This window comes from Micromesistius poutassou (assembly GCF_964030765.1).
Source record: "Micromesistius poutassou genome assembly, chromosome: 19".
In the NCBI taxonomy this organism is placed as follows: domain Eukaryota; kingdom Metazoa; phylum Chordata; class Actinopteri; order Gadiformes; family Gadidae; genus Micromesistius; species Micromesistius poutassou.
In genome coordinates, this window is record NC_140289.1 from 12,569,627 (window position 1) to 12,590,444 (window position 20,818).

Consider the following 20,818-nt stretch of genomic DNA (forward strand, 5'->3'; position numbering starts at 1 on the left):
TTGACCTTGTGGAACCCTAACCTTCAAATCCAGCAATTTTCTTGCTGGTCTCCCATGGGATTTTTACCAATGTCTAAAACACATTCATGTAATGGCATAAGGTGAAAGAAAGCTGTATAGATTGCATAGATACATTGCATGATGCTTTCCCCTGCCCACCCAAGAGTGAACGCCAGATTGCTATGGTTAGTGCACATATAGTTGACATCGAAGGAAAGTCTATTGTATAGATACTTTGCAGGTTTGCAACCACTAGCAAAAGACGCTGATGAGACGAGATGTTTTTTGGTGCCTCAAGAAAAGCTTGTATCAAATTATACTGCAGACTGCAAGGTACTGCTGGGATTTGAACCCAGGATCTCCTCTTTACTAGACAGGCACTTTAACCAACTAAGCCACAGCACCACTTTAGACAGAATCAAAATACTTTACCAAATTCTTGTAATAAAAAGTCAGTATCAATATGTTCTTATCTGTGGCTGTGTGATAAGACTTACAGTTATGGGCATCTTAGGCTTGATGTGGGAAAACACCTATGGTGGTCTCCCAGCAACCCCTTAAGAGGGCAGCTTACTTTTGCCACAGACAATGCATACAATTACGGTTGCAGTCATCTTCACAGAATGCTTACGCCGATGTCTAAAGACATAGCAGCCCAATGTGGGGCTCGAACCCACGACCCTGAGATTAAGAGTCTCATGCTCTACCGACTGAGCTAACCGGGCATTTTAACAATATTGACCCTGCCAATTTTCAAACAAAACTGGCCAAGACAAAGTAATCAATGAGCATTAGTCCCATCAACCCTTTAAGAGGTCGTCTTTGCTTTGCCACAGACAATGTATACAATTATGGTTGTACACATCAAGACAAAATACTTGTGCCAATGTCTAAAGACATGGAAGAGTCATGCACTGACTGAGCTAACCGGGCATGAGAAATGTATTCAATGTTGCAAAATATCACATTGACCTTGTGGAACCCTAACCTTCAAATCCAGCAATTTTCTTGCTGGTCTCCCATGGGATTTTTACCAATGTCTAAAAGATATTTATGTAATGGCATAAGGTGAAAGAAAGCTGTATAGATTGCATAGATACATTGCATGACGCTTTCCCCTGCCCACCCAAGAGTGAACGCCAGATTGCTATGGTTAGTGCACATATAGTTGACATTGAAGGAAAGTCTATTGTATAGATACTTTGCAGGTTTGCAACCACTAGCAAAAAAGGCTGATGAGACGAGATGTTTTTTGGTGCCTCAAGAAAAGCTTGTATCAAATTATACTGCAGACTGCAAGGTACTGCTGGGATTTGAACCCAGGATCTCCTGTTTACTAGACAGGCACTTTAACCAACTAAGCCACAGCACCACTGTAGACAGAATCAAAATACTTTACCAAATTCTTGTAATAAAAAGTCAGTATCAATATGTTCTTATCTGTGGCTGTGTGATAAGACTTACAGTTATGGGCATCTTAGGCTTGATGTGGGAAAACACCTATGGCGGTCTCCCAGCAACCCCTTAAGAGGACAGCTTACTTTTGCCACAGACTATATATACAATTATAGTTGCACTCATCTTGACAGACTGCTTACGCCAATGACTACAGACACTGCAGCCCAATGTGGGGCTCGAACCCACGACCCTGAGATTAAGAGTCTCATGCTCTACCGACTGAGCTAACCGGGCATATATGCCTTATTGACCCTGCCAATTTTCAAACAAAACTGGCCAAGACAAAGTAATCAATGAGCATTAGTCCCATCAACCCTTTAAGAGGTCGTCTTTGCTTTGCCACAGACAATGAATACAATTATGGTTGTACACATCAAGACAAAATACTTGTGCCAATGTCTAAAGACATGGAAGAGTCATGCACTGACTGAGCTAACCGGGCATGAGAAATGTATTCAATGTTGCAAAATATCACATTGACCTTGTGGAACCCTAACCTTCAAATCCAGCAATTTTCTTGCTGGTCTCCCATGGGATTTTTACCAATGTCTAAAACACATTCATGTAATGGCATAAGGTGAAAGAAAGCTGTATAGATTGCATAGATACATTGCATGACGCTTTCCCCTGCCCACCCAAGAGTGAACGCCAGATTGCTATGGTTAGTGCACATATAGTTGACATTGAAGGAAAGTCTATTGTATAGATACTTTGCAGGTTTGCAACCACTAGCAAAAGACGCTGATGAGACGAGATGTTTTTTGGTGCCTCAAGAAAAGCTTGTATCAAAATATACTGCAGACTGCAAGGTACTGCTGGGATTTGAACCCAGGATCTCCTGTTTACTAGACAGGCACTTTAACCAACTAAGCCACAGCTCCACTTTAGACAGAATCAAAATACTTTACCAAATTCTTGTAATAAAAAGTCAGTATCAATATGTTCTTATCTGTGGCTGTGTGATAAGACTTACAGTTATGGGCATCTTAGGCTTGATGTGGGAAAACACCTATGGTGGTCTCCCAGCAACCCCTTAAGAGGGCAGCTTACTTTTGCCACAGACAATGCATACAATTACGGTTGCAGTCATCTTCACAGAATGCTTACGCCGATGTCTAAAGACATAGCAGCCCAATGTGGGGCTCGAACCCACGACCCTGAGATTAAGAGTCTCATGCTCTACCGACTGAGCTAACCAGGCATATATACCTTATTGACCCTGCCAATTTTCAAACAAAACTGGCCAAGACAAAGTAATCAATGAGCATCAGTCCCATCAACCCTTTAAGAGGTCGTCTTTGCTTTGCCACAGACAATGTATACAATTATGGTTGTACACATCAAGACAAAATACTTGTGCCAATGTCTAAAGACATGGAAGAGTCATGCACTGACTGAGCTAACCGGGCATGAGAAATGTATTCAATGTTGCAAAATATCACATTGACCTTGTGGAACCCTAACCTTCAAATCCAGCAATTTTCTTGCTGGTCTCCCATGGGATTTTTACCAATGTCTAAAACACATTCATGTAATGGCATAAGGTGAAAGAAAGCTGTATAGATTGCATAGATACATTGCATGATGCTTTCCCCTGCCCACCCAAGAGTGAACGCCAGATTGCTATGGTTAGTGCACATATAGTTGACATCGAAGGAAAGTCTATTGTATAGATACTTTGCAGGTTTGCAACCACTAGCAAAAGACGCTGATGAGACGAGATGTTTTTTGGTGCCTCAAGAAAAGCTTGTATCAAATTATACTGCAGACTGCAAGGTACTGCTGGGATTTGAACCCAGGATCTCCTCTTTACTAGACAGGCACTTTAACCAACTAAGCCACAGCACCACTTTAGACAGAATCAAAATACTTTACCAAATTCTTGTAATAAAAAGTCAGTATCAATATGTTCTTATCTGTGGCTGTGTGATAAGACTTACAGTTATGGGCATCTTAGGCTTGATGTGGGAAAACACCTATGGTGGTCTCCCAGCAACCCCTTAAGAGGGCAGCTTACTTTTGCCACAGACAATGCATACAATTACGGTTGCAGTCATCTTCACAGAATGCTTACGCCGATGTCTAAAGACATAGCAGCCCAATGTGGGGCTCGAACCCACGACCCTGAGATTAAGAGTCTCATGCTCTACCGACTGAGCTAACCGAGCATTTTAACAATATTGACCCTGCCAATTTTCAAACAAAACTGGCCAAGACAAAGTAATCAATGAGCATTAGTCCCATCAACCCTTTAAGAGGTCGTCTTTGCTTTGCCACAGACAATGTATACAATTATGGTTGTACACATCAAGACAAATTACTTGTGCCAATGTCTAAAGACATGGAAGAGTCATGCACTGACTGAGCTAACCGGGCATGAGAAATGTATTCAATGTTGCAAAATATCACATTGACCTTGTGGAACCCTAACCTTCAAATCCAGCAATTTTCTTGCTGGTCTCCCATGGGATTTTTACCAATGTCTAAAAGACATTTATGTAATGGCATAAGGTGAAAGAAAGCTGTATAGATTGCATAGATACATTGCATGACGCTTTCCCCTGCCCACCCAAGAGTGAACGCCAGATTGCTATGGTTAGTGCACATATAGTTGACATTGAAGGAAAGTCTATTGTATAGATACTTTGCAGGTTTGCAACCACTAGCAAAAAACGCTGATGAGACGAGATGTTTTTTGGTGCCTCAAGAAAAGCTTGTATCAAATTATACTGCAGACTGCAAGGTACTGCTGGGATTTGAACCCAGGATCTCCTGTTTACTAGACAGGCACTTTAACCAACTAAGCCACAGCACCACTTTAGACAGAATCAAAATACTTTACCAAATTCTTGTAATAAAAAGTCAGTATCAATATGTTCCTATCTGTGGCTGTGTGATAAGACTTACAGTTATGGGCATTTTAGGCTTGATGTGGGAAAACACCTATGGTGGTCTCCCAGCAACCCCTTAAGAGGGCAGCTTACTTTTGCCACAGACAATGCATACAATTACGGTTGCAGTCATCTTCACAGAATGCTTACGCCGATGTCTAAAGACATAGCAGCCCAATGTGGGGCTCGAACCCACGACCCTGAGATTAAGAGTCTCATGCTCTACCGACTGAGCTAACCGGGCATATTTACCATATTGACCCTGCCAATTTTCAAACAAAACTGGCCAAGACAAAGTAATCAATGAGCATCAGTCCCATCAACCCTTTAAGAGGTCGTCTTTGCTTTGCCACAGACAATGTATACAATTATGGTTGTACACATCAAGACAAAATACTTGTGCCAATGTCTAAAGACATGGAAGAGTCATGCACTGACTGAGCTAACCGGGCATGAGAAATGTATTCAATGTTGCAAAATATCACATTGACCTTGTGGAACCCTAACCTTCAAATCCAGCAATTTTCTTGCTGGTCTCCCATGGGATTTTTACCAATGTCTAAAACACATTCATGTAATGGCATAAGGTGAAAGAAAGCTGTATAGATTGCATAGATACATTGCATGATGCTTTCCCCTGCCCACCCAAGAGTGAACGCCAGATTGCTATGGTTAGTGCACATATAGTTGACATCGAAGGAAAGTCTATTGTATAGATACTTTGCAGGTTTGCAACCACTAGCAAAAGACGCTGATGAGACGAGATGTTTTTTGGTGCCTCAAGAAAAGCTTGTATCAAATTATACTGCAGACTGCAAGGTACTGCTGGGATTTGAACCCAGGATCTCCTCTTTACTAGACAGGCACTTTAACCAACTAAGCCACAGCACCACTTTAGACAGAATCAAAATACTTTACCAAATTCTTGTAATAAAAAGTCAGTATCAATATGTTCTTATCTGTGGCTGTGTGATAAGACTTACAGTTATGGGCATCTTAGGCTTGATGTGGGAAAACACCTATGGTGGTCTCCCAGCAACCCCTTAAGAGGGCAGCTTACTTTTGCCACAGACAATGCATACAATTACGGTTGCAGTCATCTTCACAGAATGCTTACGCCGATGTCTAAAGACATAGCAGCCCAATGTGGGGCTCGAACCCACGACCCTGAGATTAAGAGTCTCATGCTCTACCGACTGAGCTAACCGGGCATTTTAACAATATTGACCCTGCCAATTTTCAAACAAAACTGGCCAAGACAAAGTAATCAATGAGCATTAGTCCCATCAACCCTTTAAGAGGTCGTCTTTGCTTTGCCACAGACAATGTATACAATTATGGTTGTACACATCAAGACAAAATACTTGTGCCAATGTCTAAAGACATGGAAGAGTCATGCACTGACTGAGCTAACCGGGCATGAGAAATGTATTCAATGTTGCAAAATATCACATTGACCTTGTGGAACCCTAACCTTCAAATCCAGCAATTTTCTTGCTGGTCTCCCATGGGATTTTTACCAATGTCTAAAAGATATTTATGTAATGGCATAAGGTGAAAGAAAGCTGTATAGATTGCATAGATACATTGCATGACGCTTTCCCCTGCCCACCCAAGAGTGAACGCCAGATTGCTATGGTTAGTGCACATATAGTTGACATTGAAGGAAAGTCTATTGTATAGATACTTTGCAGGTTTGCAACCACTAGCAAAAAAGGCTGATGAGACGAGATGTTTTTTGGTGCCTCAAGAAAAGCTTGTATCAAATTATACTGCAGACTGCAAGGTACTGCTGGGATTTGAACCCAGGATCTCCTGTTTACTAGACAGGCACTTTAACCAACTATGCCACAGCACCACTGTAGACAGAATCAAAATACTTTACCAAATTCTTGTAATAAAAAGTCAGTATCAATATGTTCTTATCTGTGGCTGTGTGATAAGACTTACAGTTATGGGCATCTTAGGCTTGATGTGGGAAAACACCTATGGCGGTCTCCCAGCAACCCCTTAAGAGGACAGCTTACTTTTGCCACAGACTATATATACAATTATAGTTGCACTCATCTTGACAGACTGCTTACGCCAATGACTACAGACACTGCAGCCCAATGTGGGGCTCGAACCCACGACCCTGAGATTAAGAGTCTCATGCTCTACCGACTGAGCTAACCGGGCATATATGCCTTATTGACCCTGCCAATTTTCAAACAAAACTGGCCAAGACAAAGTAATCAATGAGCATTAGTCCCATCAACCCTTTAAGAGGTCGTCTTTGCTTTGCCACAGACAATGAATACAATTATGGTTGTACACATCAAGACAAAATACTTGTGCCAATGTCTAAAGACATGGAAGAGTCATGCACTGACTGAGCTAACCGGGCATGAGAAATGTATTCAATGTTGCAAAATATCACATTGACCTTGTGGAACCCTAACCTTCAAATCCAGCAATTTTCTTGCTGGTCTCCCATGGGATTTTTACCAATGTCTAAAACACATTCATGTAATGGCATAAGGTGAAAGAAAGCTGTATAGATTGCATAGATACATTGCATGACGCTTTCCCCTGCCCACCCAAGAGTGAACGCCAGATTGCTATGGTTAGTGCACATATAGTTGACATTGAAGGAAAGTCTATTGTATAGATACTTTGCAGGTTTGCAACCACTAGCAAAAGACGCTGATGAGACGAGATGTTTTTTGGTGCCTCAAGAAAAGCTTGTATCAAAATATACTGCAGACTGCAAGGTACTGCTGGGATTTGAACCCAGGATCTCCTGTTTACTAGACAGGCACTTTAACCAACTAAGCCACAGCACCACTTTAGACAGAATCAAAATACTTTACCAAATTCTTGTAATAAAAAGTCAGTATCAATATGTTCTTATCTGTGGCTGTGTGATAAGACTTACAGTTATGGGCATCTTAGGCTTGATGTGGGAAAACACCTATGGTGGTCTCCCAGCAACCCCTTAAGAGGGCAGCTTACTTTTGCCACAGACAATGCATACAATTACGGTTGCAGTCATCTTCACAGAATGCTTACGCCGATGTCTAAAGACATAGCAGCCCAATGTGGGGCTCGAACCCACGACCCTGAGATTAAGAGTCTCATGCTCTACCGACTGAGCTAACCAGGCATATATACCTTATTGACCCTGCCAATTTTCAAACAAAACTGGCCAAGACAAAGTAATCAATGAGCATCAGTCCCATCAACCCTTTAAGAGGTCGTCTTTGCTTTGCCACAGACAATGTATACAATTATGGTTGTACACATCAAGACAAAATACTTGTGCCAATGTCTAAAGACATGGAAGAGTCATGCACTGACTGAGCTAACCGGGCATGAGAAATGTATTCAATGTTGCAAAATATCACATTGACCTTGTGGAACCCTAACCTTCAAATCCAGCAATTTTCTTGCTGGTCTCCCATGGGATTTTTACCAATGTCTAAAACACATTCATGTAATGGCATAAGGTGAAAGAAAGCTGTATAGATTGCATAGATACATTGCATGATGCTTTCCCCTGCCCACCCAAGAGTGAACGCCAGATTGCTATGGTTAGTGCACATATAGTTGACATCGAAGGAAAGTCTATTGTATAGATACTTTGCAGGTTTGCAACCACTAGCAAAAGACGCTGATGAGACGAGATGTTTTTTGGTGCCTCAAGAAAAGCTTGTATCAAATTATACTGCAGACTGCAAGGTACTGCTGGGATTTGAACCCAGGATCTCCTCTTTACTAGACAGGCACTTTAACCAACTAAGCCACAGCACCACTTTAGACAGAATCAAAATACTTTACCAAATTCTTGTAATAAAAAGTCAGTATCAATATGTTCTTATCTGTGGCTGTGTGATAAGACTTACAGTTATGGGCATCTTAGGCTTGATGTGGGAAAACACCTATGGTGGTCTCCCAGCAACCCCTTAAGAGGGCAGCTTACTTTTGCCACAGACAATGCATACAATTACGGTTGCAGTCATCTTCACAGAATGCTTACGCCGATGTCTAAAGACATAGCAGCCCAATGTGGGGCTCGAACCCACGACCCTGAGATTAAGAGTCTCATGCTCTACCGACTGAGCTAACCGAGCATTTTAACAATATTGACCCTGCCAATTTTCAAACAAAACTGGCCAAGACAAAGTAATCAATGAGCATTAGTCCCATCAACCCTTTAAGAGGTCGTCTTTGCTTTGCCACAGACAATGTATACAATTATGGTTGTACACATCAAGACAAATTACTTGTGCCAATGTCTAAAGACATGGAAGAGTCATGCACTGACTGAGCTAACCGGGCATGAGAAATGTATTCAATGTTGCAAAATATCACATTGACCTTGTGGAACCCTAACCTTCAAATCCAGCAATTTTCTTGCTGGTCTCCCATGGGATTTTTACCAATGTCTAAAAGACATTTATGTAATGGCATAAGGTGAAAGAAAGCTGTATAGATTGCATAGATACATTGCATGACGCTTTCCCCTGCCCACCCAAGAGTGAACGCCAGATTGCTATGGTTAGTGCACATATAGTTGACATTGAAGGAAAGTCTATTGTATAGATACTTTGCAGGTTTGCAACCACTAGCAAAAAACGCTGATGAGACGAGATGTTTTTTGGTGCCTCAAGAAAAGCTTGTATCAAATTATACTGCAGACTGCAAGGTACTGCTGGGATTTGAACCCAGGATCTCCTGTTTACTAGACAGGCACTTTAACCAACTAAGCCACAGCACCACTTTAGACAGAATCAAAATACTTTACCAAATTCTTGTAATAAAAAGTCAGTATCAATATGTTCCTATCTGTGGCTGTGTGATAAGACTTACAGTTATGGGCATCTTAGGCTTGATGTGGGAAAACACCTATGGTGGTCTCCCAGCAACCCCTTAAGAGGGCAGCTTACTTTTGCCACAGACAATGAATACAATTACGGTTGCAGTCATCTTCACAGAATGCTTACGCCGATGTCTAAAGACATAGCAGCCCAATGTGGGGCTCGAACCCACGACCCTGAGATTAAGAGTCTCATGCTCTACCGACTGAGCTAACCGGGCATATTTACCATATTGACCCTGCCAATTTTCAAACAAAACTGGCCAAGACAAAGTAATCAATGAGCATCAGTCCCATCAACCCTTTAAGAGGTCGTCTTTGCTTTGCCACAGACAATGTATACAATTATGGTTGTACACATCAAGACAAAATACTTGTGCCAATGTCTAAAGACATGGAAGAGTCATGCACTGACTGAGCTAACCGGGCATGAGAAATGTATTCAATGTTGCAAAATATCACATTGACCTTGTGGAACCCTAACCTTCAAATCCAGCAATTTTCTTGCTGGTCTCCCATGGGATTTTTACCAATGTCTAAAACACATTCATGTAATGGCATAAGGTGAAAGAAAGCTGTATAGATTGCATAGATACATTGCATGATGCTTTCCCCTGCCCACCCAAGAGTGAACGCCAGATTGCTATGGTTAGTGCACATATAGTTGACATCGAAGGAAAGTCTATTGTATAGATACTTTGCAGGTTTGCAACCACTAGCAAAAGACGCTGATGAGACGAGATGTTTTTTGGTGCCTCAAGAAAAGCTTGTATCAAATTATACTGCAGACTGCAAGGTACTGCTGGGATTTGAACCCAGGATCTCCTCTTTACTAGACAGGCACTTTAACCAACTAAGCCACAGCACCACTTTAGACAGAATCAAAATACTTTACCAAATTCTTGTAATAAAAAGTCAGTATCAATATGTTCTTATCTGTGGCTGTGTGATAAGACTTACAGTTATGGGCATCTTAGGCTTGATGTGGGAAAACACCTATGGTGGTCTCCCAGCAACCCCTTAAGAGGGCAGCTTACTTTTGCCACAGACAATGCATACAATTACGGTTGCAGTCATCTTCACAGAATGCTTACGCCGATGTCTAAAGACATAGCAGCCCAATGTGGGGCTCGAACCCACGACCCTGAGATTAAGAGTCTCATGCTCTACCGACTGAGCTAACCGGGCATTTTAACAATATTGACCCTGCCAATTTTCAAACAAAACTGGCCAAGACAAAGTAATCAATGAGCATTAGTCCCATCAACCCTTTAAGAGGTCGTCTTTGCTTTGCCACAGACAATGTATACAATTATGGTTGTACACATCAAGACAAAATACTTGTGCCAATGTCTAAAGACATGGAAGAGTCATGCACTGACTGAGCTAACCGGGCATGAGAAATGTATTCAATGTTGCAAAATATCACATTGACCTTGTGGAACCCTAACCTTCAAATCCAGCAATTTTCTTGCTGGTCTCCCATGGGATTTTTACCAATGTCTAAAAGATATTTATGTAATGGCATAAGGTGAAAGAAAGCTGTATAGATTGCATAGATACATTGCATGACGCTTTCCCCTGCCCACCCAAGAGTGAACGCCAGATTGCTATGGTTAGTGCACATATAGTTGACATTGAAGGAAAGTCTATTGTATAGATACTTTGCAGGTTTGCAACCACTAGCAAAAAAGGCTGATGAGACGAGATGTTTTTTGGTGCCTCAAGAAAAGCTTGTATCAAATTATACTGCAGACTGCAAGGTACTGCTGGGATTTGAACCCAGGATCTCCTGTTTACTAGACAGGCACTTTAACCAACTATGCCACAGCACCACTGTAGACAGAATCAAAATACTTTACCAAATTCTTGTAATAAAAAGTCAGTATCAATATGTTCTTATCTGTGGCTGTGTGATAAGACTTACAGTTATGGGCATCTTAGGCTTGATGTGGGAAAACACCTATGGCGGTCTCCCAGCAACCCCTTAAGAGGACAGCTTACTTTTGCCACAGACTATATATACAATTATAGTTGCACTCATCTTGACAGACTGCTTACGCCAATGACTACAGACACTGCAGCCCAATGTGGGGCTCGAACCCACGACCCTGAGATTAAGAGTCTCATGCTCTACCGACTGAGCTAACCGGGCATATATGCCTTATTGACCCTGCCAATTTTCAAACAAAACTGGCCAAGACAAAGTAATCAATGAGCATTAGTCCCATCAACCCTTTAAGAGGTTGTCTTTGCTTTGCCACAGACAATGAATACAATTATGGTTGTACACATCAAGACAAAATACTTGTGCCAATGTCTAAAGACATGGAAGAGTCATGCACTGACTGAGCTAACCGGGCATGAGAAATGTATTCAATGTTGCAAAATATCACATTGACCTTGTGGAACCCTAACCTTCAAATCCAGCAATTTTCTTGCTGGTCTCCCATGGGATTTTTACCAATGTCTAAAACACATTCATGTAATGGCATAAGGTGAAAGAAAGCTGTATAGATTGCATAGATACATTGCATGACGCTTTCCCCTGCCCACCCAAGAGTGAACGCCAGATTGCTATGGTTAGTGCACATATAGTTGACATTGAAGGAAAGTCTATTGTATAGATACTTTGCAGGTTTGCAACCACTAGCAAAAGACGCTGATGAGACGAGATGTTTTTTGGTGCCTCAAGAAAAGCTTGTATCAAAATATACTGCAGACTGCAAGGTACTGCTGGGATTTGAACCCAGGATCTCCTGTTTACTAGACAGGCACTTTAACCAACTAAGCCACAGCACCACTTTAGACAGAATCAAAATACTTTACCAAATTCTTGTAATAAAAAGTCAGTATCAATATGTTCTTATCTGTGGCTGTGTGATAAGACTTACAGTTATGGGCATCTTAGGCTTGATGTGGGAAAACACCTATGGTGGTCTCCCAGCAACCCCTTAAGAGGGCAGCTTACTTTTGCCACAGACAATGCATACAATTACGGTTGCAGTCATCTTCACAGAATGCTTACGCCGATGTCTAAAGACATAGCAGCCCAATGTGGGGCTCGAACCCACGACCCTGAGATTAAGAGTCTCATGCTCTACCGACTGAGCTAACCAGGCATATATACCTTATTGACCCTGCCAATTTTCAAACAAAACTGGCCAAGACAAAGTAATCAATGAGCATCAGTCCCATCAACCCTTTAAGAGGTCGTCTTTGCTTTGCCACAGACAATGTATACAATTATGGTTGTACACATCAAGACAAAATACTTGTGCCAATGTCTAAAGACATGGAAGAGTCATGCACTGACTGAGCTAACCGGGCATGAGAAATGTATTCAATGTTGCAAAATATCACATTGACCTTGTGGAACCCTAACCTTCAAATCCAGCAATTTTCTTGCTGGTCTCCCATGGGATTTTTACCAATGTCTAAAACACATTCATGTAATGGCATAAGGTGAAAGAAAGCTGTATAGATTGCATAGATACATTGCATGATGCTTTCCCCTGCCCACCCAAGAGTGAACGCCAGATTGCTATGGTTAGTGCACATATAGTTGACATCGAAGGAAAGTCTATTGTATAGATACTTTGCAGGTTTGCAACCACTAGCAAAAGACGCTGATGAGACGAGATGTTTTTTGGTGCCTCAAGAAAAGCTTGTATCAAATTATACTGCAGACTGCAAGGTACTGCTGGGATTTGAACCCAGGATCTCCTCTTTACTAGACAGGCACTTTAACCAACTAAGCCACAGCACCACTTTAGACAGAATCAAAATACTTTACCAAATTCTTGTAATAAAAAGTCAGTATCAATATGTTCTTATCTGTGGCTGTGTGATAAGACTTACAGTTATGGGCATCTTAGGCTTGATGTGGGAAAACACCTATGGTGGTCTCCCAGCAACCCCTTAAGAGGGCAGCTTACTTTTGCCACAGACAATGCATACAATTACGGTTGCAGTCATCTTCACAGAATGCTTACGCCGATGTCTAAAGACATAGCAGCCCAATGTGGGGCTCGAACCCACGACCCTGAGATTAAGAGTCTCATGCTCTACCGACTGAGCTAACCGAGCATTTTAACAATATTGACCCTGCCAATTTTCAAACAAAACTGGCCAAGACAAAGTAATCAATGAGCATTAGTCCCATCAACCCTTTAAGAGGTCGTCTTTGCTTTGCCACAGACAATGTATACAATTATGGTTGTACACATCAAGACAAATTACTTGTGCCAATGTCTAAAGACATGGAAGAGTCATGCACTGACTGAGCTAACCGGGCATGAGAAATGTATTCAATGTTGCAAAATATCACATTGACCTTGTGGAACCCTAACCTTCAAATCCAGCAATTTTCTTGCTGGTCTCCCATGGGATTTTTACCAATGTCTAAAAGACATTTATGTAATGGCATAAGGTGAAAGAAAGCTGTATAGATTGCATAGATACATTGCATGACGCTTTCCCCTGCCCACCCAAGAGTGAACGCCAGATTGCTATGGTTAGTGCACATATAGTTGACATTGAAGGAAAGTCTATTGTATAGATACTTTGCAGGTTTGCAACCACTAGCAAAAAACGCTGATGAGACGAGATGTTTTTTGGTGCCTCAAGAAAAGCTTGTATCAAATTATACTGCAGACTGCAAGGTACTGCTGGGATTTGAACCCAGGATCTCCTGTTTACTAGACAGGCACTTTAACCAACTAAGCCACAGCACCACTTTAGACAGAATCAAAATACTTTACCAAATTCTTGTAATAAAAAGTCAGTATCAATATGTTCCTATCTGTGGCTGTGTGATAAGACTTACAGTTATGGGCATCTTAGGCTTGATGTGGGAAAACACCTATGGTGGTCTCCCAGCAACCCCTTAAGAGGGCAGCTTACTTTTGCCACAGACAATGAATACAATTACGGTTGCAGTCATCTTCACAGAATGCTTACGCCGATGTCTAAAGACATAGCAGCCCAATGTGGGGCTCGAACCCACGACCCTGAGATTAAGAGTCTCATGCTCTACCGACTGAGCTAACCGGGCATATTTACCATATTGACCCTGCCAATTTTCAAACAAAACTGGCCAAGACAAAGTAATCAATGAGCATCAGTCCCATCAACCCTTTAAGAGGTCGTCTTTGCTTTGCCACAGACAATGTATACAATTATGGTTGTACACATCAAGACAAAATACTTGTGCCAATGTCTAAAGACATGGAAGAGTCATGCACTGACTGAGCTAACCGGGCATGAGAAATGTATTCAATGTTGCAAAATATCACATTGACCTTGTGGAACCCTAACCTTCAAATCCAGCAATTTTCTTGCTGGTCTCCCATGGGATTTTTACCAATGTCTAAAACACATTCATGTAATGGCATAAGGTGAAAGAAAGCTGTATAGATTGCATAGATACATTGCATGATGCTTTCCCCTGCCCACCCAAGAGTGAACGCCAGATTGCTATGGTTAGTGCACATATAGTTGACATCGAAGGAAAGTCTATTGTATAGATACTTTGCAGGTTTGCAACCACTAGCAAAAGACGCTGATGAGACGAGATGTTTTTTGGTGCCTCAAGAAAAGCTTGTATCAAATTATACTGCAGACTGCAAGGTACTGCTGGGATTTGAACCCAGGATCTCCTCTTTACTAGACAGGCACTTTAACCAACTAAGCCACAGCACCACTTTAGACAGAATCAAAATACTTTACCAAATTCTTGTAATAAAAAGTCAGTATCAATATGTTCTTATCTGTGGCTGTGTGATAAGACTTACAGTTATGGGCATCTTAGGCTTGATGTGGGAAAACACCTATGGTGGTCTCCCAGAAACCCCTTAAGAGGGCAGCTTACTTTTGCCACAGACAATGCATACAATTACGGTTGCAGTCATCTTCACAGAATGCTTACGCCGATGTCTAAAGACATAGCAGCCCAATGTGGGGCTCGAACCCACGACCCTGAGATTAAGAGTCTCATGCTCTACCGACTGAGCTAACCGGGCATTTTAACAATATTGACCCTGCCAATTTTCAAACAAAACTGGCCAAGACAAAGTAATCAATGAGCATTAGTCCCATCAACCCTTTAAGAGGTCGTCTTTGCTTTGCCACAGACAATGTATACAATTATGGTTGTACACATCAAGACAAAATACTTGTGCCAATGTCTAAAGACATGGAAGAGTCATGCACTGACTGAGCTAACCGGGCATGAGAAATGTATTCAATGTTGCAAAATATCACATTGACCTTGTGGAACCCTAACCTTCAAATCCAGCAATTTTCTTGCTGGTCTCCCATGGGATTTTTACCAATGTCTAAAAGATATTTATGTAATGGCATAAGGTGAAAGAAAGCTGTATAGATTGCATAGATACATTGCATGACGCTTTCCCCTGCCCACCCAAGAGTGAACGCCAGATTGCTATGGTTAGTGCACATATAGTTGACATTGAAGGAAAGTCTATTGTATAGATACTTTGCAGGTTTGCAACCACTAGCAAAAAAGGCTGATGAGACGAGATGTTTTTTGGTGCCTCAAGAAAAGCTTGTATCAAATTATACTGCAGACTGCAAGGTACTGCTGGGATTTGAACCCAGGATCTCCTGTTTACTAGACAGGCACTTTAACCAACTAAGCCACAGCACCACTGTAGACAGAATCAAAATACTTTACCAAATTCTTGTAATAAAAAGTCAGTATCAATATGTTCTTATCTGTGGCTGTGTGATAAGACTTACAGTTATGGGCATCTTAGGCTTGATGTGGGAAAACACCTATGGCGGTCTCCCAGCAACCCCTTAAGAGGACAGCTTACTTTTGCCACAGACTATATATACAATTATAGTTGCACTCATCTTGACAGACTGCTTACGCCAATGACTACAGACATTGCAGCCCAATGTGGGGCTCGAACCCACGACCCTGAGATTAAGAGTCTCATGCTCTACCGACTGAGCTAACCGGGCATATATGCCTTATTGACCCTGCCAATTTTCAAACAAAACTGGCCAAGACAAAGTAATCAATGAGCATTAGTCCCATCAACCCTTTAAGAGGTCGTCTTTGCTTTGCCACAGACAATGAATACAATTATGGTTGTACACATCAAGACAAAATACTTGTGCCAATGTCTAAAGACATGGAAGAGTCATGCACTGACTGAGCTAACCGGGCATGAGAAATGTATTCAATGTTGCAAAATATCACATTGACCTTGTGGAACCCTAACCTTCAAATCCAGCAATTTTCTTGCTGGTCTCCCATGGGATTTTTACCAATGTCTAAAACACATTCATGTAATGGCATAAGGTGAAAGAAAGCTGTATAGATTGCATAGATACATTGCATGACGCTTTCCCCTGCCCACCCAAGAGTGAACGCCAGATTGCTATGGTTAGTGCACATATAGTTGACATTGAAGGAAAGTCTATTGTATAGATACTTTGCAGGTTTGCAACCACTAGCAAAAGACGCTGATGAGACGAGATGTTTTTTGGTGCCTCAAGAAAAGCTTGTATCAAAATATACTGCAGACTGCAAGGTACTGCTGGGATTTGAACCCAGGATCTCCTGTTTACTAGACAGGCACTTTAACCAACTAAGCCACAGCACCACTTTAGACAGAATCAAAATACTTTACCAAATTCTTGTAATAAAAAGTCAGTATCAATATGTTCTTATCTGTGGCTGTGTGATAAGACTTACAGTTATGGGCATCTTAGGCTTGATGTGGGAAAACACCTATGGTGGTCTCCCAGCAACCCCTTAAGAGGGCAGCTTACTTTTGCCACAGACAATGCATACAATTACGGTTGCAGTCATCTTCACAGAATGCTTACGCCGATGTCTAAAGACATAGCAGCCCAATGTGGGGCTCGAACCCACGACCCTGAGATTAAGAGTCTCATGCTCTACCGACTGAGCTAACCAGGCATATATACCTTATTGACCCTGCCAATTTTCAAACAAAACTGGCCAAGACAAAGTAATCAATGAGCATCAGTCCCATCAACCCTTTAAGAGGTCGTCTTTGCTTTGCCACAGACAATGTATACAATTATGGTTGTACACATCAAGACAAAATACTTGTGCCAATGTCTAAAGACATGGAAGAGTCATGCACTGACTGAGCTAACCGGGCATGAGAAATGTATTCAATGTTGCAAAATATCACATTGACCTTGTGGAACCCTAACCTTCAAATCCAGCAATTTTCTTGCTGGTCTCCCATGGGATTTTTACCAATGTCTAAAACACATTCATGTAATGGCATAAGGTGAAAGAAAGCTGTATAGATTGCATAGATACATTGCATGATGCTTTCCCCTGCCCACCCAAGAGTGAACGCCAGATTGCTATGGTTAGTGCACATATAGTTGACATCGAAGGAAAGTCTATTGTATAGATACTTTGCAGGTTTGCAACCACTAGCAAAAGACGCTGATGAGACGAGATGTTTTTTGGTGCCTCAAGAAAAGCTTGTATCAAATTATACTGCAGACTGCAAGGTACTGCTGGGATTTGAACCCAAGATCTCCTCTTTACTAGACAGGCACTTTAACCAACTAAGCCACAGCACCACTTTAGACAGAATCAAAATACTTTACCAAATTCTTGTAATAAAAAGTCAGTATCAATATGTTCTTATCTGTGGCTGTGTGATAAGACTTACAGTTATGGGCATCTTAGGCTTGATGTGGGAAAACACCTATGGTGGTCTCCCAGCAACCCCTTAAGAGGGCAGCTTACTTTTGCCACAGACAATGCATACAATTACGGTTGCAGTCATCTTCACAGAATGCTTACGCCGATGTCTAAAGACATAGCAGCCCAATGTGGGGCTCGAACCCACGACCCTGAGATTAAGAGTCTCATGCTCTACCGACTGAGCTAACCGAGCATTTTAACAATATTGACCCTGCCAATTTTCAAACAAAACTGGCCAAGACAAAGTAATCAATGAGCATTAGTCCCATCAACCCTTTAAGAGGTCGTCTTTGCTTTGCCACAGACAATGTATACAATTATGGTTGTACACATCAAGACAAATTACTTGTGCCAATGTCTAAAGACATGGAAGAGTCATGCACTGACTGAGCTAACCGGGCATGAGAAATGTATTCAATGTTGCAAAATATCACATTGACCTTGTGGAACCCTAACCTTCAAATCCAGCAATTTTCTTGCTGGTCTCCCATGGGATTTTTACCAATGTCTAAAAGACATTTATGTAATGGCATAAGGTGAAAGAAAGCTGTATAGATTGCATAGATACATTGCATGACGCTTTCCCCTGCCCACCCAAGAGTGAACGCCAGATTGCTATGGTTAGTGCACATATAGTTGACATTGAAGGAAAGTCTATTGTATAGATACTTTGCAGGTTTGCAACCACTAGCAAAAAACGCTGATGAGACGAGATGTTTTTTGGTGCCTCAAGAAAAGCTTGTATCAAATTATACTGCAGACTGCAAGGTACTGCTGGGATTTGAACCCAGGATCTCCTCTTTACTAGACAGGCACTTTAACCAACTAAGCCACAGCACCACTGTAGACAGAATCAAAATACTTTACCAAATTCTTGTAATAAAAAGTCAGTATCAATATGTTCTTATCTGTGGCTGTGTGATAAGACTTACAGTTATGGGCATCTTAGGCTTGATGTGGGAAAACACCTATGGCGGTCTCCCAGCAACCCCTTAAGAGGACAGCTTACTTTTGCCACAGACTATATATACAATTATAGTTGCACTCATCTTGACAGACTGCTTACGCCAATGACTACAGACATTGCAGCCCAATGTGGGGCTCGAACCCACGACCCTGAGATTAAGAGTCTCATGCTCTACCGACTGAGCTAACCGGGCAAATATGCCTTATTGACCCTGCCAATTTTCAAACAAAACTGGCCAAGACAAAGTAATCAATGAGCATCAGTCCCATCAACCCTTTAAGAGGTCGTCTTTGCTTTGCCACAGACAATGTATACAATTATGGTTGTACACATCAAGACAAAATACTTGTGCCAATGTCTAAAGACATGGAAGAGTCATGCACTGACTGAGCTAACCGGGCATGAGAAATGTATTCAATGTTGCAAAATATCACATTGACCTTGTGGAACCCTAACCTTCAAATCCAGCAATTTTTTTGCTGGTCTCCCATGGGATTTTTACCAATGTCTAAAACACATTCATGTAATGGCATAAGGTGAAAGAAAGCTGTATATATTGCATAGATACATTGCATGATGCTTTCCCCTGCCTACCCAAGAGTGAACGCCAGATTGCTATGGTTAGTGCACATATAGTTGACATCGAAGGAAAGTCTATTGTATAGATACTTTGCAGGTTTGCAACCACTAGCAAACAAACGCTGATGAGACGAGATGTTTTTTGGTGCCTCAAGAAATGCTCGTGTCAAATTATACTGTAGACTGCAAGGTACTGCTGGGATTTGAACCCAGGATCTCCTGTTTACAAGACAGGCACGTTAACCAACTAAGCCACAGCACCACTTTGGACAGAATCAAAATACTTTAGCAAATTCTTGTAATAAAAAGTCAGTATCAATTTGTTCTAATCTGTGGCTGTGTGATAAGACTTACAGTTATGGGCATCTTAGGCTTGATGTGGGAAAACACCTATGGTGGTCTCCCAGCAACCCCTTAAGAGGGCAGCTTACTTTTGCCACAGACAATGCATACAATTACGGTTGCAGTCATCTTCACAGAATGCTTACGCCGATGTCTAAAGACATAGCAGCCCAATGTGGGGCTCGAACCCACGACCCTGAGATTAAGAGTCTCATGCTCTACCGACTGAGCTAACCGGGCATTTTAACCATATTGACCCTGCCAATTTTCAAACAAAACTGGCCAAGACAAAGTAATCAATGAGCATTAGTCCCATCAACCCTTTAAGAGGTCGTCTTTGCTTTGCCACAGACAATGTATACAATTATGGTTGTACACATCAAGACAAAATACTTGTGCCAATGTCTAAAGACATGGAAGAGTCATGCACTGACTGAGCTAACCGGGCATGACAAATGTATTCAATGTTGCAAAATATCACATTGACCTTGTGGAACCCTAACCTTCAAATCCAGCAATTTTCTTGCTGGTCTCCCATGGGATTTTTACCAATGTCTAAAAGACATTTATGTAATGGCATAAGGTGAAAGAAAGCTGTATAGATTGCATAGATACATTGCATGACGCTTTCCCCTGCCCACCCAAGAGTGAACGCCAGATTGCTATGGTTAGTGCACATATAGTTGACATTGAAGGAAAGTCTATTGTATAGATACTTTGCAGGTTTGCAACCACTAGCAAAAAACGCTGATGAGACGAGATGTTTTTTGGTGCCTCAAGAAAAGCTTGTATCAAATTATACTGCAGACTGCAAGGTACTGCTGGGATTTGAACCCAGGATCTCCTGTTTACTAGACAGGCACTTTAACCAACTAAGCCACAGCACCACTTTAGACAGTATCAAAATACTTTACCAAATTCTTGTAATAAAAAGTCAGTATCAATATGTTCTTATCTGTGGCTGTGTGATAAGACTTACAGTTATGGGCATC

The 20,818-nt window shown here is 41.6% G+C and overlaps 39 non-coding genes across 39 annotated transcripts; all 39 read right to left on the minus strand.

The window, feature by feature from the left end:
• Nucleotides 1-331: 331 nt before the first annotated feature.
• On the minus strand, nt 332-405 carry AC3HAE_034554 (transfer RNA threonine (anticodon AGU)). The gene has a single exon. It is a non-coding gene; the product is annotated as a tRNA-Thr (tRNA).
• A 247-nt stretch (nt 406-652) lies between these two features.
• Nucleotides 653-725, minus strand: AC3HAE_034555 (transfer RNA lysine (anticodon CUU)). Its single transcript has one exon. It is a non-coding gene; the product is annotated as a tRNA-Lys (tRNA).
• Nucleotides 726-1,298: 573 nt separating this feature from the next.
• On the minus strand, nt 1,299-1,372 carry AC3HAE_034556 (transfer RNA threonine (anticodon AGU)). The gene has a single exon. It is a non-coding gene; the product is annotated as a tRNA-Thr (tRNA).
• Nucleotides 1,373-1,619: 247 nt separating this feature from the next.
• AC3HAE_034558 (transfer RNA lysine (anticodon CUU)) lies at nt 1,620-1,692 on the minus strand. Its single transcript has one exon. It is a non-coding gene; the product is annotated as a tRNA-Lys (tRNA).
• Nucleotides 1,693-2,265: 573 nt separating this feature from the next.
• On the minus strand, nt 2,266-2,339 carry AC3HAE_034559 (transfer RNA threonine (anticodon AGU)). Its single transcript has one exon. It is a non-coding gene; the product is annotated as a tRNA-Thr (tRNA).
• A 247-nt stretch (nt 2,340-2,586) lies between these two features.
• AC3HAE_034561 (transfer RNA lysine (anticodon CUU)) lies at nt 2,587-2,659 on the minus strand. The gene has a single exon. It is a non-coding gene; the product is annotated as a tRNA-Lys (tRNA).
• Nucleotides 2,660-3,232: 573 nt separating this feature from the next.
• On the minus strand, nt 3,233-3,306 carry AC3HAE_034562 (transfer RNA threonine (anticodon AGU)). Its single transcript has one exon. It is a non-coding gene; the product is annotated as a tRNA-Thr (tRNA).
• Nucleotides 3,307-4,199: 893 nt separating this feature from the next.
• On the minus strand, nt 4,200-4,273 carry AC3HAE_034563 (transfer RNA threonine (anticodon AGU)). Its single transcript has one exon. It is a non-coding gene; the product is annotated as a tRNA-Thr (tRNA).
• A 247-nt stretch (nt 4,274-4,520) lies between these two features.
• AC3HAE_034565 (transfer RNA lysine (anticodon CUU)) lies at nt 4,521-4,593 on the minus strand. Its single transcript has one exon. It is a non-coding gene; the product is annotated as a tRNA-Lys (tRNA).
• Nucleotides 4,594-5,166: 573 nt separating this feature from the next.
• AC3HAE_034566 (transfer RNA threonine (anticodon AGU)) lies at nt 5,167-5,240 on the minus strand. The gene has a single exon. It is a non-coding gene; the product is annotated as a tRNA-Thr (tRNA).
• Nucleotides 5,241-5,487: 247 nt separating this feature from the next.
• On the minus strand, nt 5,488-5,560 carry AC3HAE_034567 (transfer RNA lysine (anticodon CUU)). Its single transcript has one exon. It is a non-coding gene; the product is annotated as a tRNA-Lys (tRNA).
• Nucleotides 5,561-6,133: 573 nt separating this feature from the next.
• On the minus strand, nt 6,134-6,207 carry AC3HAE_034568 (transfer RNA threonine (anticodon AGU)). Its single transcript has one exon. It is a non-coding gene; the product is annotated as a tRNA-Thr (tRNA).
• A 247-nt stretch (nt 6,208-6,454) lies between these two features.
• AC3HAE_034569 (transfer RNA lysine (anticodon CUU)) lies at nt 6,455-6,527 on the minus strand. Its single transcript has one exon. It is a non-coding gene; the product is annotated as a tRNA-Lys (tRNA).
• A 573-nt stretch (nt 6,528-7,100) lies between these two features.
• Nucleotides 7,101-7,174, minus strand: AC3HAE_034570 (transfer RNA threonine (anticodon AGU)). Its single transcript has one exon. It is a non-coding gene; the product is annotated as a tRNA-Thr (tRNA).
• A 247-nt stretch (nt 7,175-7,421) lies between these two features.
• AC3HAE_034572 (transfer RNA lysine (anticodon CUU)) lies at nt 7,422-7,494 on the minus strand. The gene has a single exon. It is a non-coding gene; the product is annotated as a tRNA-Lys (tRNA).
• Nucleotides 7,495-8,067: 573 nt separating this feature from the next.
• AC3HAE_034573 (transfer RNA threonine (anticodon AGU)) lies at nt 8,068-8,141 on the minus strand. Its single transcript has one exon. It is a non-coding gene; the product is annotated as a tRNA-Thr (tRNA).
• An 893-nt stretch (nt 8,142-9,034) lies between these two features.
• AC3HAE_034574 (transfer RNA threonine (anticodon AGU)) lies at nt 9,035-9,108 on the minus strand. Its single transcript has one exon. It is a non-coding gene; the product is annotated as a tRNA-Thr (tRNA).
• A 247-nt stretch (nt 9,109-9,355) lies between these two features.
• Nucleotides 9,356-9,428, minus strand: AC3HAE_034575 (transfer RNA lysine (anticodon CUU)). The gene has a single exon. It is a non-coding gene; the product is annotated as a tRNA-Lys (tRNA).
• Nucleotides 9,429-10,001: 573 nt separating this feature from the next.
• On the minus strand, nt 10,002-10,075 carry AC3HAE_034577 (transfer RNA threonine (anticodon AGU)). The gene has a single exon. It is a non-coding gene; the product is annotated as a tRNA-Thr (tRNA).
• Nucleotides 10,076-10,322: 247 nt separating this feature from the next.
• AC3HAE_034578 (transfer RNA lysine (anticodon CUU)) lies at nt 10,323-10,395 on the minus strand. The gene has a single exon. It is a non-coding gene; the product is annotated as a tRNA-Lys (tRNA).
• Nucleotides 10,396-10,968: 573 nt separating this feature from the next.
• On the minus strand, nt 10,969-11,042 carry AC3HAE_034579 (transfer RNA threonine (anticodon AGU)). The gene has a single exon. It is a non-coding gene; the product is annotated as a tRNA-Thr (tRNA).
• A 247-nt stretch (nt 11,043-11,289) lies between these two features.
• On the minus strand, nt 11,290-11,362 carry AC3HAE_034580 (transfer RNA lysine (anticodon CUU)). Its single transcript has one exon. It is a non-coding gene; the product is annotated as a tRNA-Lys (tRNA).
• Nucleotides 11,363-11,935: 573 nt separating this feature from the next.
• Nucleotides 11,936-12,009, minus strand: AC3HAE_034581 (transfer RNA threonine (anticodon AGU)). Its single transcript has one exon. It is a non-coding gene; the product is annotated as a tRNA-Thr (tRNA).
• Nucleotides 12,010-12,256: 247 nt separating this feature from the next.
• On the minus strand, nt 12,257-12,329 carry AC3HAE_034583 (transfer RNA lysine (anticodon CUU)). The gene has a single exon. It is a non-coding gene; the product is annotated as a tRNA-Lys (tRNA).
• A 573-nt stretch (nt 12,330-12,902) lies between these two features.
• Nucleotides 12,903-12,976, minus strand: AC3HAE_034584 (transfer RNA threonine (anticodon AGU)). Its single transcript has one exon. It is a non-coding gene; the product is annotated as a tRNA-Thr (tRNA).
• An 893-nt stretch (nt 12,977-13,869) lies between these two features.
• Nucleotides 13,870-13,943, minus strand: AC3HAE_034585 (transfer RNA threonine (anticodon AGU)). Its single transcript has one exon. It is a non-coding gene; the product is annotated as a tRNA-Thr (tRNA).
• A 247-nt stretch (nt 13,944-14,190) lies between these two features.
• Nucleotides 14,191-14,263, minus strand: AC3HAE_034586 (transfer RNA lysine (anticodon CUU)). Its single transcript has one exon. It is a non-coding gene; the product is annotated as a tRNA-Lys (tRNA).
• A 573-nt stretch (nt 14,264-14,836) lies between these two features.
• On the minus strand, nt 14,837-14,910 carry AC3HAE_034587 (transfer RNA threonine (anticodon AGU)). Its single transcript has one exon. It is a non-coding gene; the product is annotated as a tRNA-Thr (tRNA).
• A 247-nt stretch (nt 14,911-15,157) lies between these two features.
• AC3HAE_034589 (transfer RNA lysine (anticodon CUU)) lies at nt 15,158-15,230 on the minus strand. The gene has a single exon. It is a non-coding gene; the product is annotated as a tRNA-Lys (tRNA).
• Nucleotides 15,231-15,803: 573 nt separating this feature from the next.
• AC3HAE_034590 (transfer RNA threonine (anticodon AGU)) lies at nt 15,804-15,877 on the minus strand. Its single transcript has one exon. It is a non-coding gene; the product is annotated as a tRNA-Thr (tRNA).
• Nucleotides 15,878-16,124: 247 nt separating this feature from the next.
• AC3HAE_034591 (transfer RNA lysine (anticodon CUU)) lies at nt 16,125-16,197 on the minus strand. The gene has a single exon. It is a non-coding gene; the product is annotated as a tRNA-Lys (tRNA).
• Nucleotides 16,198-16,770: 573 nt separating this feature from the next.
• Nucleotides 16,771-16,844, minus strand: AC3HAE_034592 (transfer RNA threonine (anticodon AGU)). Its single transcript has one exon. It is a non-coding gene; the product is annotated as a tRNA-Thr (tRNA).
• A 247-nt stretch (nt 16,845-17,091) lies between these two features.
• AC3HAE_034595 (transfer RNA lysine (anticodon CUU)) lies at nt 17,092-17,164 on the minus strand. Its single transcript has one exon. It is a non-coding gene; the product is annotated as a tRNA-Lys (tRNA).
• A 573-nt stretch (nt 17,165-17,737) lies between these two features.
• On the minus strand, nt 17,738-17,811 carry AC3HAE_034596 (transfer RNA threonine (anticodon AGU)). The gene has a single exon. It is a non-coding gene; the product is annotated as a tRNA-Thr (tRNA).
• Nucleotides 17,812-18,704: 893 nt separating this feature from the next.
• Nucleotides 18,705-18,778, minus strand: AC3HAE_034597 (transfer RNA threonine (anticodon AGU)). Its single transcript has one exon. It is a non-coding gene; the product is annotated as a tRNA-Thr (tRNA).
• Nucleotides 18,779-19,025: 247 nt separating this feature from the next.
• On the minus strand, nt 19,026-19,098 carry AC3HAE_034598 (transfer RNA lysine (anticodon CUU)). The gene has a single exon. It is a non-coding gene; the product is annotated as a tRNA-Lys (tRNA).
• Nucleotides 19,099-19,672: 574 nt separating this feature from the next.
• AC3HAE_034599 (transfer RNA threonine (anticodon UGU)) lies at nt 19,673-19,746 on the minus strand. Its single transcript has one exon. It is a non-coding gene; the product is annotated as a tRNA-Thr (tRNA).
• Nucleotides 19,747-19,993: 247 nt separating this feature from the next.
• AC3HAE_034600 (transfer RNA lysine (anticodon CUU)) lies at nt 19,994-20,066 on the minus strand. Its single transcript has one exon. It is a non-coding gene; the product is annotated as a tRNA-Lys (tRNA).
• A 573-nt stretch (nt 20,067-20,639) lies between these two features.
• On the minus strand, nt 20,640-20,713 carry AC3HAE_034602 (transfer RNA threonine (anticodon AGU)). Its single transcript has one exon. It is a non-coding gene; the product is annotated as a tRNA-Thr (tRNA).
• Between the last annotated feature and the right edge of the window lie 105 nt (nt 20,714-20,818).